At 38.1% G+C, this 16,641-nt stretch overlaps 1 non-coding gene across 1 annotated transcript; it reads right to left on the reverse strand.

Moving 5' to 3' along the window:
- Positions 1-1,188: 1,188 nt before the first annotated feature.
- On the reverse strand, positions 1,189-1,272 carry Trnal-uaa. The gene has a single exon. It is a non-coding gene; the product is annotated as a tRNA-Leu (tRNA).
- Between the last annotated feature and the right edge of the window lie 15,369 nt (positions 1,273-16,641).

Consider the following 16,641-nt stretch of genomic DNA (forward strand, 5'->3'; position numbering starts at 1 on the left):
TATTTATGCAATACGTTTATTGAACTTTGAATTTGTATAGATCGCTGCAAAATTAAGGAAAAACGTTTATCTATATACACACATAGTTTCACTCTACACTATGCATTATGTTATGCAATCTATTAAATGTTATGTTCAGGATTACTTAATAATTTTGTTTGTGCCTTCGTTGTCATTGGTAATTCTCCCATGTATTCAGAGTATGCGTCGTGAGGATTTTCCTGTGCGCTGGAAAAGGTAAGGCCTGTTTCGTATACCATATACGTGTACAGGGCTGGATTACTTTGCAATAGGCCAACCCTCTGAATGTGAGGAAAGTGATCTTAAAGGATTCTCTGGTACGATTTTCCATTCGAAGAAGCCACAAGATATTTCTCTGTCGTTTGGGCAGCAGAAGAACAGACAACCTTGATTTTCTCCCTCCTTTTTAACTTTCCGCACGCAACAGTTTAACCCATGCTGGCACTTCGGTTTCGGGAGCTCTAATCTGTCACCCCATTGCCAAAAGTTACACGGATTTTTACGATCGCAGCAAACAAAGAACTGTCTCCCAAAGTTACGTTTACTTAGATCCTTCACAACTTTCATCTTGGTCGGTCTTTGGTGATTATCACACAGCGGATGAATCGCACCATTTCGCCTTCCACATCATCATAGCTGTATCAAAGAGCGAACAATCTTGTTCAGGGCAAAAGAATTCACTACATTTAGGGTTGTTCTTGTTACAAACCCAAAACGTTCCTTTCTTGGTAGAGATTGCCGTCGCAGGCACTCCATGCAAGCACTCCATTGCAGTTTTCTCGGGCAAATTCTGTTCGATGTGCAATATTTATGTGCAAGCTACCCTTTGTTTAGAAGCGAACATGTTCCGGTTCGTTTAGCTGCTGGAACTTGCCCGCTTAATGACTCCTTTTATTGTCCTACCGCATGCAATTTTTAATTCCGCCTAACACTCGTTTGAGAAAATCGGTTGAAGGAAATATTTAAGTTGTACAAATTAATGTTGGCAATTTGGTTGACAACCACGACAGCATGGCTTCAGATCATGAGAGGTTTATATCATAGCTGCCCAGGTCAATTCGTCTCAAACAGGGTACAGTCATATGATATCGCTTGCTTAAAAATTAATATTGATTAAACTATAATTTTACCAGAATTTAATGACTGCAAACATACAAAAAAGCATAGTGCCAGGAGTAGGAATCGAACCCACGAAGTGCAACGCACATTAGATCTTAAGTCTAATGCCTTTACCAACTCTGCCATCCTAGCATTTTGTATTTTAAAGTGATAAATATCTAAAAAACTCTACTTGTTTGCAGCTGGAATAAATTAACTCAAAGTTGTTAGGAATACATAATGAGTGGGAACGAGCAATATAATCTTCGGGTGATTGTCGGATGCGAATCGGGTTGAATACTTACCCAAATCACTCAAAAAGGAGGTAGAGTAATATTAATGCACCCTGAATTAAGTTCTATATAAAACTAAACATGAAGCTACAAAACTGCCAGATCAAGTTTTAGTTTCTAAACCAACCAAGCAGTTAAAGAATACCAATTGCTGTTTCTCTTTGATTGTGCGAATTTGCCAAAATACAGAGGATGAAGATTTTTCTTCATCTATTGATATAGAATGGAGCCATAACCACTTGGTTGATTCACTGCACTCATTGAGCTTCAGAGATATACCAGACTGAATAATAAAAAAAAAATCAAAGAGATGTTTACTCTTGGCCTGTTACCAGATGCAGCCTATTGAGAGTTGTTGAGGCAGCTCAAGGGTGAAAGCAAGGATGATCTTGAGTATCACTGATCGTTCACAAGCACCAAGGCGAAAAGACTTGAACGATATTTACACAGAGTTTAAGAAAGAGCAATTTGGATGTGGAAGCCTATCGGCTATGTTTTCAGCACTTGAGGAGAGAATAAAGAACCTAGAGCAAAAAGATGAGGACTATGTATTGAAATTTCAAAAGTTTGATGAAGCCATTGACCGGCCATTTATCCTGGTTATCATTACTCCACTGATGAAGAGTTCACAAATTGGTAATATTTAACAATTAATAAAATTTTTAACCCTTCCTTGTCAGACAGAAGCTCCAGCCTAAAATGAGTAAAGACTTATTTCTAGTTAGACCATTTTTTAGAACTGTCTTGCTTTAAGGCAGAGCTATGTAACTTGTGTCTCCTAAGAAACATCTAGGTGAATTCACTTAAGCAAGAATTTCTGCCCCCTCCCCCTGCAATGGTTTCTAGTGTCATAAGTGAACCTCTTTCTAAAAACATTTATAATGACCCTGGAAAGTTAGGTTATGCCAGCTAGAAAATTGTTGCTAGAAAATATTGCCTGAGTGAAAATAAGAATATATCATAATTTATAATAATAACAAAATACACCCTTGGTACATAGAACGAACTTATTAGTTTACACTATTTCTTTTTTCAAACAGGTTGCACAGTCTAAAGATTTAGTTTTCCTTGACTCTTTATCAAACATGGAAGAGTACAACCTCCGTGTGTTCATCATGGTAACCCACAGTGTTTGTGGTGCCCTTCCGTTGGGAATCATTGTAACCAGTGACGAAAAAGAAACCAACTGTTGTAGATGCCTTAGAATTATACGAATCTGCAACATCCGACTTTGGTTTTTATGGAGCTACAGCATCTGGCCCACAAGTATCCATGACTGACAATTGCTATGAGCTAAGAGATGCCTTGAAAGTAGTCTGGCAAGCAACAATGGTTTTATGCAGTTTTCATATTCTTCAACAGGTACAGTAGTTGTCAATAGTTTTGCTAATTTTTAGTTTCTATTCTCTATTTACCCTGCCTAGTGCCAGTTTGCAACTTTCATTTGAATATTTGAACCAGGGATGGATCCAGCATGATTTGCTAGGGGGGGTGCTCGGCCAAATATGGTACCAAAATAAAACAAAATTATATAATTTTTTGGAAAAATTCAACAATTCCAACTATACCAAATAACGCATATCAAAGAAATGAGAATTTTCTGATAGAAATAATGAAATCAAATGAAAAAGAAACAATATTATTACTATCAAAGTTTATATCTTCCTGTTTTATGGAAAGATGTAAACATCTTGAAACCAGGATGTCTCAAATGAACAAGTTGCTATATATCTTGATGTTGCACTTGCACGCTTTCTATTAATATGTTCGAATCACCTTCTCTTCCTCTTCTTTATTCTCTTTCCCCCGTAAATCCATCCCTGATTTGAACATTCAAATGAATATAAAAGCAAGCTGACATTGTGGGTGATGGGGTGTCTGCATCAGCTTTCAATTTAATAGGATATTTTGTCTAGGTGTGGCCTTGGCTTCACGAAAAGAAGAACGCAATTTCCATTGATGACAGGCCTCACCTGTTTTCCCTATTCAAGAGGATTCTATACGCAGAGAGTGAGGAAGATAAGGATAATCTATATGAGTCCCTTCTTTCAAATGGGATTGTGCTAAAATACCCCAATTTTGGTACATATCCAAGATGTTTATGACGATTGTGAGTCATGGGCTCTTTGCTATAGAGTTAATCTACCTTTGAGAGGGAATAATACTAATAATTACTGTGAGGCACAGTTTTTAGTAATAAAAGATGAAGTGCTTAATCGGCAGAAAGAAGTAAATGTTGTTGGTCTGCTGGATGAAATAACAACAGAATTTGATCAGCACTACCACAGCAAACTGTTATCTGTAGCATCAGGGAAGCACCAGTATCTGTTATGGATCAAGAAAGTGTCAACTGCCATAAATTTTTTGCCACTGTTCAGCAAAGAACAAAGGCAAATGTATGCTCATATTGCCATAGGTAAAGTGTTTTTGTCATTGCGCGATAGCGAATATGCTATTGCCTGAAGCCAACAGTTTAACCCATTTACTGGCAGTACTCTACCACTGACAAGTAGAATCGTCTGGCATTAGACAGAGTCAATACTAAAGTAGGGTGCATTTGGGCGAATGCCAGTTTTTTGGGTTAATATAATCCTAGTGTAACCCTACTCCAAATAAGGAGGTTGGATAAAAAAATTTAACCATTTTGAGCTGCAGAGCTTCCCCATTAACAAGTGAAATTATGTGGGTTAGACAAGTAAAAAAATAAGTGAGGTGCATTGCAGCTCAATGGGTTAATATCAATATGATGAACACAAAAATGGTAGACATTCACAGCAAAATTATGATAAAATCATTGCCCAACACAGGGTGATTTTTGCACAAATTCACAGAACTACAACTAACAAGGTCGTGCAGCCTTCTAAATTCACTTCTGCTTACATCTTGGATAAGAAATTAATTATCCTGTATTTGGGTGGAGAATGTTGTATAAACACTGTTTGTCAAGGTAAAGATATAATGTGGTCTCTACCGACACCCCTCCAGGCCCTCTTCTTGTGAATGTTGATCAACTTTTTAATTAATTGTTTCTTTTTTCACTTGGTCGTTTAGGAAAGTCTCTGCCTCTTAATTTGTATGAGGGTTTACATGACCGAATCATTAGTTTACCAGCTGTCAATCAACAGTCCCACTCTTTGGAACTACCACTTGATGATACATTAATTTTATAGGTTTGTTGACTGTTAAAACTTTAAATAACAATTACTTGACATTTTAATATTTAATTGGAATATCAAAAATGTTTTCTATGTCTGTTCTCATCATGTAAAATATTCCAGCTTTTTAAAACACGCTTTAATTTCTGGGTGACTAAATTATTTGCAGTTCTTCTCATGCTGCTCCTGACTGAACTTTGTTTTGAATTTTGCACTGCAAGAGTTGCATGCCAAATTTTTCTCTTTGCTATGCACTTTTGTGTGCCGTACAAGTATGTACTTTGTTGCAAATGTTTTCTGACAAATTTCACATTCTTATTTCCCCCTATGTACATTCATGTGCTTTTTTAAGCTTAGCTTGGATGAAAATACTTCGTAGCATGTGGTACACTGGCACTCCTCACATTGTTTTTCATGAAATGCGGCATCCTTTGCCCTGGTAAATGAGGCACTGAATCTTTGGCACTTGTATGATACAATACCACAGTCAATATCTTAGCGAAGTTTTTGGCCTTCATGTTTCCAATCCTGTAACAATATAATATAATCTTGTCCTTCATGGGACATCAAGAATGTGAGAGAACATATGAATTCTAAGCAGGCAGATGTAGCTTTTTAAGGATTTTGAGCTTGTTATTAATGATAAAGGGCTCAGTTTATCTGAAAACCTTTCTTCACTACTAGGGCAAGCAAAGGGCCCACTGAGATAAATGCCCCAGTAGTTATATAGTTAAAAAATGCCCTGTCATTGGGCATCATATTAGGGTTGATCTGGCAAGGCTCTCTGCCTGAGATTATGAAATATTTTTATGGTAAATTCAAGGAAGGACTGCAGGACTTGCTCTAACAATTAAACTTGAACATATTGATCTTAATTATTATTTTGGTGTAGGTAATAATAATGTGAAATAAACAAATTAACACTAACCTCCCTAACACTGGAAGAGCATTCTTTCCACATCTCTGCAGCAGTTTTGCTTATTTGTTGCCAGATCAGAATGGGGCAAACAAGTTTTTATTTGACCCTATACAATGCAAATTTAAAACTTTCTTTTTTAACTTATCGACTCACTCTTTCTTTCCCGCAATGATGCATGATTAATAACACATAAATGCAATACTCAACATGGCAAATATCGAAGAGTTGGCCCTCGCTTGGGTACCTAGCCGGGTGTTTGGCACAGGGGTATTTTCCCTGGGCCTTAGTATTTATATGGCTTGCCTTGTTGTTTATCTACTTATTATCGCTTCGTTCGCTGTGATACAATAATAATACGATCAATAGCCTCTCAAGCCTTCCTTTGGACGACGTTATGTCGCTACACAGTTTATCCGATGCTGTTTCTCCGCCTCAAACAACTGCTGAGCCAGTTCAAGCTTCTGTGGCCATCTCTGTTGTTTCGCCTCAGCTAGTTGCATCCAGGTTTGCTTTGTCGGCATATTATCGCCCTCGCCAGTTTTCTCCTTCCAGCCAGCTCACAGCTCCATTGTTTTCACCTCAGGTGGGCTCTACAGTGTCCGTTCCTGGCGTTGTTTCTTCGCCGTCCCAACAGTTATATCTCCCTCAACAGGGTCAATTTTCTGCCGTGACAATTTGTCCACCGTCCGGAGTTCTAACAGTTTCTTCAATGCCTGTCGCTGCTACTCTGTCTTTTGAGTTCACCCACAGTAAATTGCCATCCTTCGCTGGCGTTCAACAGCCTGGTTTTTCCGAATTGGTTACTCCTTTGCCATCTCAGACGTTGCAATCAGGTATGCCATCTTTGTTTTCATTGCACCTCATCCCAGGCCCCAGTCACGTTCTCCCAGGGCCCATTCCCCGTTCTACATGGAATCCCCTGCAGGACTCTGGGTCAATTCCTAACACCGCAGTTGTCTACCCTCCTCCCATGGTTGTGGGGCCTGGTTTCCCCCCGGTTTCTTCAAAATTGGTCAGTGCGATTGTTCCGGGGACTTTTGTGGAACTTACTTCGCTACTCGAGGATTTTTCCGAGACTGCCACCCCTTCGCACACTTTGCTCTCTGACCAATTAATCCTTAAACCTACCAAGCAGCGTAAAGAAATTAAGGATATTTTGATCTGGATGCAAGTTTTTACCGTTTTTTGTATTGTGCTTGTCTCCTATTGGCCCGCGCGCTCCATCGACTTGCAAAAATGTAAACTGTTAATCATGCGTATGGCTCAACAGTTTCTGGTTTCCGCCTGGTTGTCGTACGATCGCGCGCTTTCCGTCTCCAAGCGGCAGCTTCCAGGTTAGTGATTGGTCCCACATGTACGTCGAATTATTTCAATTTTACGTTTCTGATTCTCTGGCTTCCGTTTCCTCCGCTCCTGGTTTTTCTGGCTCTAGTGCATCTGCCGCCTCGTCTAAGCCCTCTCGCTACGCCTTGGGGGAGGCAGTTGGTACTCCTTCCGCGGAAATTGTCTGCCATTCCTGGAATGCTGGTCACTGTTCTTCACAGTTTCAGCAGTGCCGTTTTCATCACTCATGTGATTATCCGGGTGCTCCAGTATTCATTGTTGCTCGAGTATTCATTGTTGCTCGCTCGTACATGGTACATCTCGCCGCACACCTGAGCGTGAACTGCCGGCCAAGCGCCCTAGTAGGTAGCTTGTAGACTAATGTCTTGTTTGTCAAGTGTCAATAAAAATATATAGTTCCCCTTCCTTGTGTTTGTTTTTCTAGCTTTCGGATTGCCTTTTCTAAGGTTCGTCGCTCGTCACCTTTTTTTCTGTTCTGCCCCCTGTTCGTAGAGTTACGCCTCTCCGCCTCGAGTCGTTTTGCTTCCCGACGAGCATTATCTGTTTGGCATGCATTGGCGGGATAATTTCTTTGTTGACCTTGCTCTGCCGTTTGGTCTTCGTTCTGCTCCTTTTATGATAGTCCTTGAATGGCATCAGTTTCTTCCGGTTGCCATCTGTCTGTGCTTTCTGACCTGTCCTTCGCTTCGGACTCTGCAGGCGCGTCTCTGGTTTTGGGGCTATTTGGAGAAATGCGTGGTTTTCGGGCGTGTGGCCTGCTTCGGTTCCTGCTACCATAACTGCTTTGGACTTTTTCCTATAGTCATGACTGCCCACGTTTGGGGTTTTCACTGGCAGCATCTTCAGGTCCAGTTCTTGTGTGACAACGATGTGGTTGCGGTTATCAATTCTGGGTCGTCCAAGGATCTGTTAACGATGCATCTGCTGCGCCGCCTGGTCTTAGTCGCCTGCCTGTTCCGTTTCTCTATTTCGGCTCGTCATGTGCCTGGTCGTCATACGAAGTACATGGCAAACGCTGCTCCTGATTTGCTTTCTCTATCTCGTTTGCAGGAATTCCATAATTTCCATCCAACGGCAGATTCGGACCCTACTCCCATCCCCTCAGCGCTGGTGACAGATCTGCTCAATGTGAGCTAGAGTTGCAGTGTTTTGGTTTTTTATCGCGTGGTCTGTCAATTTCCTCTCGTCGTACGTATGTAATACGTATGTGAAAAAGTTTTGGTCCTTTTGCGTTTCCTTGTTTGTTTCCTTCGTCCTGTGTGCCAGCGTCAGAGTTTCAACTGATGATGTTCGTATCGTGGTTGGCCCAGTCCCTCGCTCCTTCCACCATCAACGTCTATTTGGCTGCCGTACGGTCCTTTCACGTCGATTGGGGTTTCGGCGATCCCACCGAAAATACGCCTCGTCTTCGTCGGGTCTTACAACCTCCTCGTCTTCCTGTTACTCAAAATATCCTTGCTGCCATTCATCACACTTACTGGAACATTCCTGTAAAAAGCATGGTGACCAGTGAAGCTGATGTTTTTTCGTTTGACTCTTCTGTCATCTTTTCTCTTTCCAAAGGAGGCAAAAAGCGCTGAAGAACTTTACATATTCCGCAAAAGCAAGATAGAAATACTTTATGTAAACAAAATAATGAAACAAAATAATTAAAATAACACGCATAAGATGTAGTGGAACTTCCGATTTGGAAGTTTCGTTTCACAACCTAAGTATTGAAGGTACAGTAAGTAAAGTGAATTTTACACCATTAAGTAGCTGACAAAGGATATTAAAACCTCAATAAAAGTATATTTTGTCCATTCGAAACATCTTGTATTCAAGAAAGTCAACACGTGTGTAAAATATATACAAGACGGTAAATCAGTACTCTTGTGTATGAAAGGTTTTCTAATTTGTTTTGATACAATGCCAATGAGTATATGTGAAAACAGGGGAAGATTTTTTTTCTGTGAGGTAACTGAGGTGACACACAGTCACATTACTCTTTGGTGAATATGAAATACAAAATTTACAACTATAAAATGTTCAACGAGCCCTTTTGGTCTCTAATACTAAAATAATAAGTTAGTATGAACATTATTAGACAGTGAAAATTTTTTACTACAAGCCTAGGCACAGACTCGCTGTGCACTGATTGTATTTTTGACGTTTTAAAGTATTGTATAATGTAGATAACAGTGGCAATGAGGATGATTGATGTTATCCAATGCCAATGACAAGCACTTCCAAAAAGGGAGAAAAAGGTAAGAACACAAAGAAGCATGCTCTTAAACCTGTGTCAAAACGAGAAAGTGAACCTGGTTCAAAAAGGCTCCATACATCAACAGTTGACCCAGGCTTGTTCTTAATCACTTGATTTTGTTATGGTCGTAGATATATTGACGCCAAAAGCACATGCAATAAACAAACACTCTCAGAAGTTATTTCAGAAATATAATTATATTTGGCAGAAGGATACACATGTAAAAATCTCACATATTGACACAAGTCTGTAGACAAGCAGTCAACAAGTTGTGTTCGCACTGCTTGTCCCAAGCTGTCGACGTGCTTGTTACCACTTGTTAACAACTTGTAGCAAGTTTGATGACATTATCAGACTAGTTACAGGTTGTTCCAATATGTTTGGTACAAGCATGATATAACAATATTGCTACAATCTTGCATTGTCAATCTTGTAGTCAACTTTTTATATCATGGCTGTATCAATCATGTCAGAACAACCTTGTAGCAAGTCTGATAATGCCATTGAACTTGCTACAAGTTGTTAACTGCTTTGTCCCAAACTTGTTACAACAACTTGGAACAAGCAGTGCGAACACAACTTGTTGACAGCTTGTGAACAGACTAGAACAACTTGTTTGCAGACTTGTTGCAAATTGTGCGCTTTTATGTGTGTAGTAGGGTACCAGATTGGAAAGTTTGCAAAATGTATGTCTGAGGTTTTAAAAATGTATTGCACAGGGGACTTCTCACCTGCGTGTGACATACTTTCCAATCTGGGTTGGGTACATGGTCTACAGGTGTCAGTCTCAGGCAGCCAGTGCTCCACAACTATTTTTTGCATGATGTCACATATGTGTTGGATTGGGCTGGTGTTAGTGGTGTACTCAGAGTGTACAGTGAAATTGTATCCGAAAGCTACAGTGGTATGTGTAAACCCTCCAATAGTCAATATATCCACCTGAAATATGTTTGAACTAATAATTTGAAAATAATTTGTTGGAAAAATACTTAATCGCCTGTCAGGAATAATATATATGTTGTCAATTCCATTCAGTTACATTTAGCTTAAATTTTGAACAATTTGAGTGTTGAGCAGATTTCACTGTCAAATGAATTGTAGGCTTGGGTAAAAGAAAGAATTTCATATTTTCATGCCTTGCAGTCACTGGTTACACAATTCTTGTCATATATAAACCACCCTTTTGGTACAATTTAGCATAGGTGTAACATTGTAGTTTATTGAAAGTTTTCTGACAATTAGCAAATGTGAGTAATATAGAGTAATTCTATTATATGATAATTGCAACAGTAAAATACTGTAAAGTCAGTGATGTAATTGAACAGTTTATTAATTAGTTATAAAATCTTAAATGGTAGCAATGGTACAGTATGTCTGTATATACAGCATATAAAATGTTTAGGGAATTGAACTTACAGCTCTTTGGTATTCATGCACTGTGTACAAAATATATTTATATAGTGTTTGCTTTATTGCAGTGTTGTGCATGTAAATAATCATTATCTGTGTTAGTTTGTATAAATTCTTTCTCATTTCTATAGATATACCTAATGAACCAAAGCAAAAAGGTGCCTTCTTTAAGAAGAGATGAGAAGAGTATGTCAAATTTTGAAACTAGAGATGGGTCGAATATAAAGCAATAAATTGTTTTGACAACTTTACATCTGAGTGAGTATCATAAAGTTCAAGCCACAAATGCTATCAAACAAGCCTTTCCTGGCACAGTGGTTAAGCGAATAAGAACTAATGAAACTGGAGAAATTGTCTATGAAGGTATTGGGTTTAAGTCATATTTATATTCGGCAGAAACACAATCAGCAGCATCATCACATGGTGACATATGTGAAGGAACAGAGATTGAAAATATAAGGAAGCTTATAAATGCAGCTAAAGCAGAGTTGAGCTCTTCTGGAGATCAGATTGATGGTCATTTATCCTACGAAGATATCAACAGGGATGTAGTAAAAACCCTTTTGTGCACCCAAGCAAAATTACATAATAAAGTGGAAGAGTTAAATGATATTTTAACTGGACTATTCCAGATGGAAGTTACCAGATTATCATCAGCTGAGCAATCACATTGTGAGCAACTGCACAGTGAATAAGCAAGACAACTGAGTGAAGAAATGGAGAAGTTCATCCAATTTTCAAATATAAATATTGAGTCAAGAAATTGGTGGAATAATTGCAGAACTGAACGGTGGAATAATTGGAGAACTGAACAGAAGTGTTGAACAGAATTGCCCTCTTCTGTTTAACATCTTAGAAACTATTTTACTACATAGAGATATCACATCTATGCCAAAATCACCTGTGTGTGATGCATGTTAAAAGTGCTATTCATGCAATTGCAATTTTGGTGAGTCTAAGAAGTAAAAAAATCAACAATCACTTTAAAGTTATGTTTACCTGTCTCTGCATATCTTTTGGTGCTGGATGTCATTTCATTGGCATGCTTAATCACATTGGTCTTGCAGTCAGCTGGCAAAAGGCCATGAAGTTGTTTGATGATAAGATGAAATGCAAAAGCAATATTTGGCCAAAATCACCCCTCAAGATATTCCTGTCATATGTTGTTGATAGATAACATAAATATATATAGAGGCAAACGAACGCATTTGCGCGTTGTGAGACTGAAGAGTTCAACTATGTGGAACTTCACTGGACAAGCAGTCCTTATACCACAGTTAGATCTCTTTTCTGATAATTCAGCTAGTCTTGCTCCACAGGGTATTGTGACAGATAGGAAAGCCGATGATATTTTCATAGAAAATGATAAAGAAAAGTTGAAGTGTCTGTGGACATATACCTGCTAAGTCTTTTAGGTGACACTTTGAACATGGTGCCATTTACCCCGACACGGTTGAGAAACATGACTGAACAAGAACTGAACTTCTCTCTTTGACAACAGAGGGATTTAAGCATTTATTGCCACCAAAATATAAAATCAACGTTCCTTCAGTAGAGGGACGTTGGAGATATTGAAAGAAATGCTGGTCCTAGCTCAAGACAACAGTCCCACTAGACTGTCATCAAATGTAGTGTTAGAGCAAAGGCTATAATGCTTTCATTTAAGACCATTTGATGTTGGTAGTGACTGCTTTTTTTGAGCTGTGTCTCATCAGTTGTATAGTGACCGTGAGCACCATCTACAAGTTTAAGCATTTGGCATTGCTTATATGAGGGCTATCCTGAGAGATTTATTGAAAGTAACACTGAAAGCTCATGGTTAGAGTACCTCAATAATATGTCCATGTAAGGGTCATGGGGCGATGCTATGATTATACAAGCTGTGGCTGATCAGCTGAAGTTAGAGATTGTCATTAGTGAGACACATGAACAATTTTCTGAATACACTGTAGTACAGGGATTTTCACCAACAGATCAACTTAGAGATATTTATTTAGGTCATATAGATGAGTATCATTATGTATCAACTTTGCCATCAGGTACTTCATTGTTAGGTTTTGCTGAGATAAATCCTTAACAGTCAAATAAGAGCTCTCAGCTCAGCAAAGAAGAACAGAGCAAAGAAGAACAGAATATATGAAAAAGTACATGATGAAATAACGACCTAATGAAACAGAGAGCCCTGAGGTTAAACAAAAGCGAAGAGCATATGCAAGGGGGAATATAGGAAACACAAACAAGCCAGTGAGACCTCCCAGCTCTCAAAACAGAACACTGAGGCTAAGGAAAAAAAAGAATGTATGCAAAGAATTATAGGAAACAAAAACAGCATGAGTTTAAATCAATAGAAAGTTTAATATCCAGTTTTCATGCTGTTGTGTCACAAGGTCCTCTTTATATTTTGTACATGTTGTGACCAATTATGGTACAAGCATAGTGTCATTCCAGCTACAAAATAACCCTGATGTTCAAAAAATATTGCTAAATAATAGAAAAAGTGTTGATGATGTAGAGTGGTTGTGTATAACTTGTAATAAGCATTTAAAAAAGAATAAAGTGCCTTCTTGTGATACCATAAATGGTATGCAATTTCCAGAAAAGCCTTTGTCTTTTCATTTAAATGAGTTAAAGTGTAGATTGCTTGCTCCAAGAGTTGCATTTCAGAAAATAATGCATTTCAGAAAATAATGCAGGCTCCTGTAGGGAGACAACTGAAAATCAGTGAAGACATTGTTAATGTTCCAGCAGATGTTGCTAATACTGTTAACACGTTGCTGAGGTTACCAAAATGAAACCAGTACAATTAAAGTGAACCTTAAGAGAAGATTACAATACAAAAGTTCAGCCTTGTCACTCAATGTAAGACCAAAAAAGGTAGCAGAAGCTGCCAAATGGCTTGTGAATAATGGTAACCTTTATAAAGAGGAAGGTATAAGTTTTAATAATGTTTGGCATGAAGGCAATTCGATTGTTCTAGATGATAATTATAATGATGATCTTTCAGAGAATTCACCAGATACAGTTTACTGTAGTACAGAAAACATGGATTGTGTTACAGACTCAAATAATGTTCAACAAACGCATTCAGATGAAGATCAGTGGAGTGAAGATGAGTTAAAAATACCAGCTGGAGTCACTGACACAATGGTTAACAGCTCCAGACTTTGGGACTGATAATGAACATCAGTGTATTTATAATATTGTACCTGCTGAAGGCATTAGACCTATCAGTGTATTCAGAGAATAATTATTCTGAAGAATTAGCATATCCTGGCATATTTCTAGGGCAGAAACATCCCGACAATGTGAAGATAAAATAGCTATCAATCCTCATGTAGTAGCTAAAATGGAACATCAGAGAAATGACCGTGTACTAAAACTAAGTGTCACTCCAATTTATAAGAGAGACAAGTCTCATTTAAAGTGTGCTATCTAAATGCACGGTCATTGCACAAACACATTGATGACATTCAGAATGATTTTAATTTTACAAATACTACTGACATAAATAATTTTTCTGAACTCGATTTTTGCGTTCAGATGATAGTATGTACTGTATGATATTGACCTTTTGGTGGTATGGCAGTATTTAGCAGAGTTGAATTCTTACCTGGATACCCGCATAGTCGTAATGTTAATGGTATTGAAATAACTATGATGAGACCAATAATTCTTCTGCATGTTACTATAATTGGTGTATATCGATCACCCAGAATTCCAGTCCAGCAATTATGTGCAGCATTAAATGAAGTATTGAGCTTATGTACCTCACAATTTAACATTTTGAGAATTATGTTGGTATTTATTGGTTTTGATATGTTTAATAAATGCGTTGAAACACAAATTAAAAAGTAAAGACCAAGACAGTCTCCTTGAAGCACACCTCGGCTAACTGTTATGAATGGAGTAGAATATTCAGCTGTTATAATCGTTATATAGAAGTCAGTGTACAAGCTCTGGATAATTTTGCTAATGTGATTAGGAATGTGATGATAATTTAGGACAGATTGGATAAGATTATGATGCACTTCACTAAATGCGTTTTTAAGGTCAAGAAAGATTATGACTACAGAGCGTTGTTTTATTCTTGGTTGGTTGATGATATTTGTGCTATGTGTTCCAAAGTGCCAGACAGGTTAGGAACCTTTTTGAATTTTCTGTTCAATAAAATTATTAGCTGTTAGATAGGCAAACATGGCGTTGCGAAGATTATGAGGTGAACACTTTTAAAGGAATGGATTCAAGGGTAGTAGGATTGAAATTAGCAGGTTTAGGGTTGCCATATTGCTGAATAAATTAGCCAAATTTATTACCATAATCGTTGTTTTCTTTGTTTGAAACAAAGAAATCAAAGGGCCGACTATAACAATGTTTGGTTTCTTTTCAGTAATCTGGCAACCTTGAGCGGGGTCACTTGGACTGCGCTTTTTGCGCCCGCCAAAGGCGGCGGCAATGCTATCGTCTGCTATGAACTTCCGGTGACGTCATCGTGCTCGCTCTCTCTCTCTCTCTCTCTAATGTCTATGCAGCCCCATGATCACCTGCGTGCGTAAATTATACACAACTATAATACACAAGGAATTACTGCTTCTGTCGACTTCTCAAAGCCTTTGTAGCTGTTTTATTGGCGAATCACTGATTTAGTAGCAGTTTTTGGATGTTTCATCTAGAGCTTCTAAGGTAAGTAACCTTCTGTTAGCCTATTGCTCATGGTTTGGCAAGTATATTGTGTTTCAGCGACAAAACTCGGCCGTGAATTGTGATTGACTCCATAATTTAAAAATAACAGCTAGAGTCAATCAAATATCAATATAATTATAAATTGTACTGACAGTACGACTGACTTGACACTACTTGCAGCAGATGTTCTGTCTGTGATGTGTATGAGTATGTATTACAAGTGATTGAATATTGTTGATGATGGCTTTCTTCTTTTCTTTCTTTCAGCTCCTACGACCTAACAGTAACGACCACGTCGCTGAGGTCGTGTTGTTTGTTTCAGAGAAACATCTTGTGTGAAAACTTGTGTTTGCACTGACCCAAGCCAACGGTCAGGCGCATTGTGTGTTGTATCGCAATCTTTTGAGTGATTTATCGTGAACTATCGTGAATTATCGTGATTTTGAGTAATTATTATTGAATTATCGTGATTTATCGTGAAATAATAAGAAATCCTATCTGAAATCCCAGAGTGAATTAAATTATTTGACTAATTTGTGAAGTATTACAAACTTAAAATATCAAAGAAACTACAGTATCAGTATGGGGATAACAATTGAACAATATAGAGCCAGAGTAGGTGTCCATGTGAGTTTTCTTAGACAGAGAGATGTGGCTAAGCGTCTTTCAGGTACATTTTGGAACACCATGTTGATGCAGTTTTCTCTAACTGTATTTTATTTCCCAATTTTAAAACAAATAAATGAGAAATACAGGAAGTCTAATGAGGCTGTTGTTTGGTTTATTAAGATGGTTTGTTACCATGTAGTCTATGTGCCGCAGTTACTAAGACTATCAAATGACGTTGAAACAAATCCAGGACCAACTGTGTATGATGTTGTCAATCCTTCTGAGACCATTTGTGCTGATTTTAGCCAAGTTTGCCAAATTAGATTCAGACAAAATGCAGGAAAGCAATGTGTTGCAATGTCCTTGACTGCAATAGTTTACAGTCAAATACGGGATATCTGTTGTTGGAACTCTGCAGTTCTAAATACTATTTTAATGCATGGGAACAGTTTGTATACATGTGTAAGTAATTCCGTCGGTAAAGACTTACTACTGTTACCAGAAGTGCCTGCCATGGTTTCTCTTGATGAAGCAATATATAGTTTGGAATATAGTGAGTCATATGCAGGAGATGTGTTCATGGTGTCTGATGATGAACCATTTTATACACTACATGGTGGATTAAGCAAAATATTCTTAACAACTGAGTTAAACTATGTTTTTGCTTTGCTAACTATCAGTTGTAATACAGTGGCAATATTAAAGACATCCGAAGGGTCATACAGAATTTTTGATCCTCATGCTAGAAATATGTTTGGGATGGCAGATGCATTTGGTAAATGTATTTTGATTAAAATTTCTACTATTCGCCACCTTGTTGAATATTTTCAAGCTATTTCACGGAGAGGTATTTCAGAATTTGAGTTA

This window comes from Dendronephthya gigantea, unplaced genomic scaffold, assembly GCF_004324835.1.
Source record: "Dendronephthya gigantea isolate DGI-Jeju-01 unplaced genomic scaffold, DenGig_1.0 000066F, whole genome shotgun sequence".
NCBI lineage: Eukaryota > Metazoa > Cnidaria > Anthozoa > Malacalcyonacea > Nephtheidae > Dendronephthya > Dendronephthya gigantea.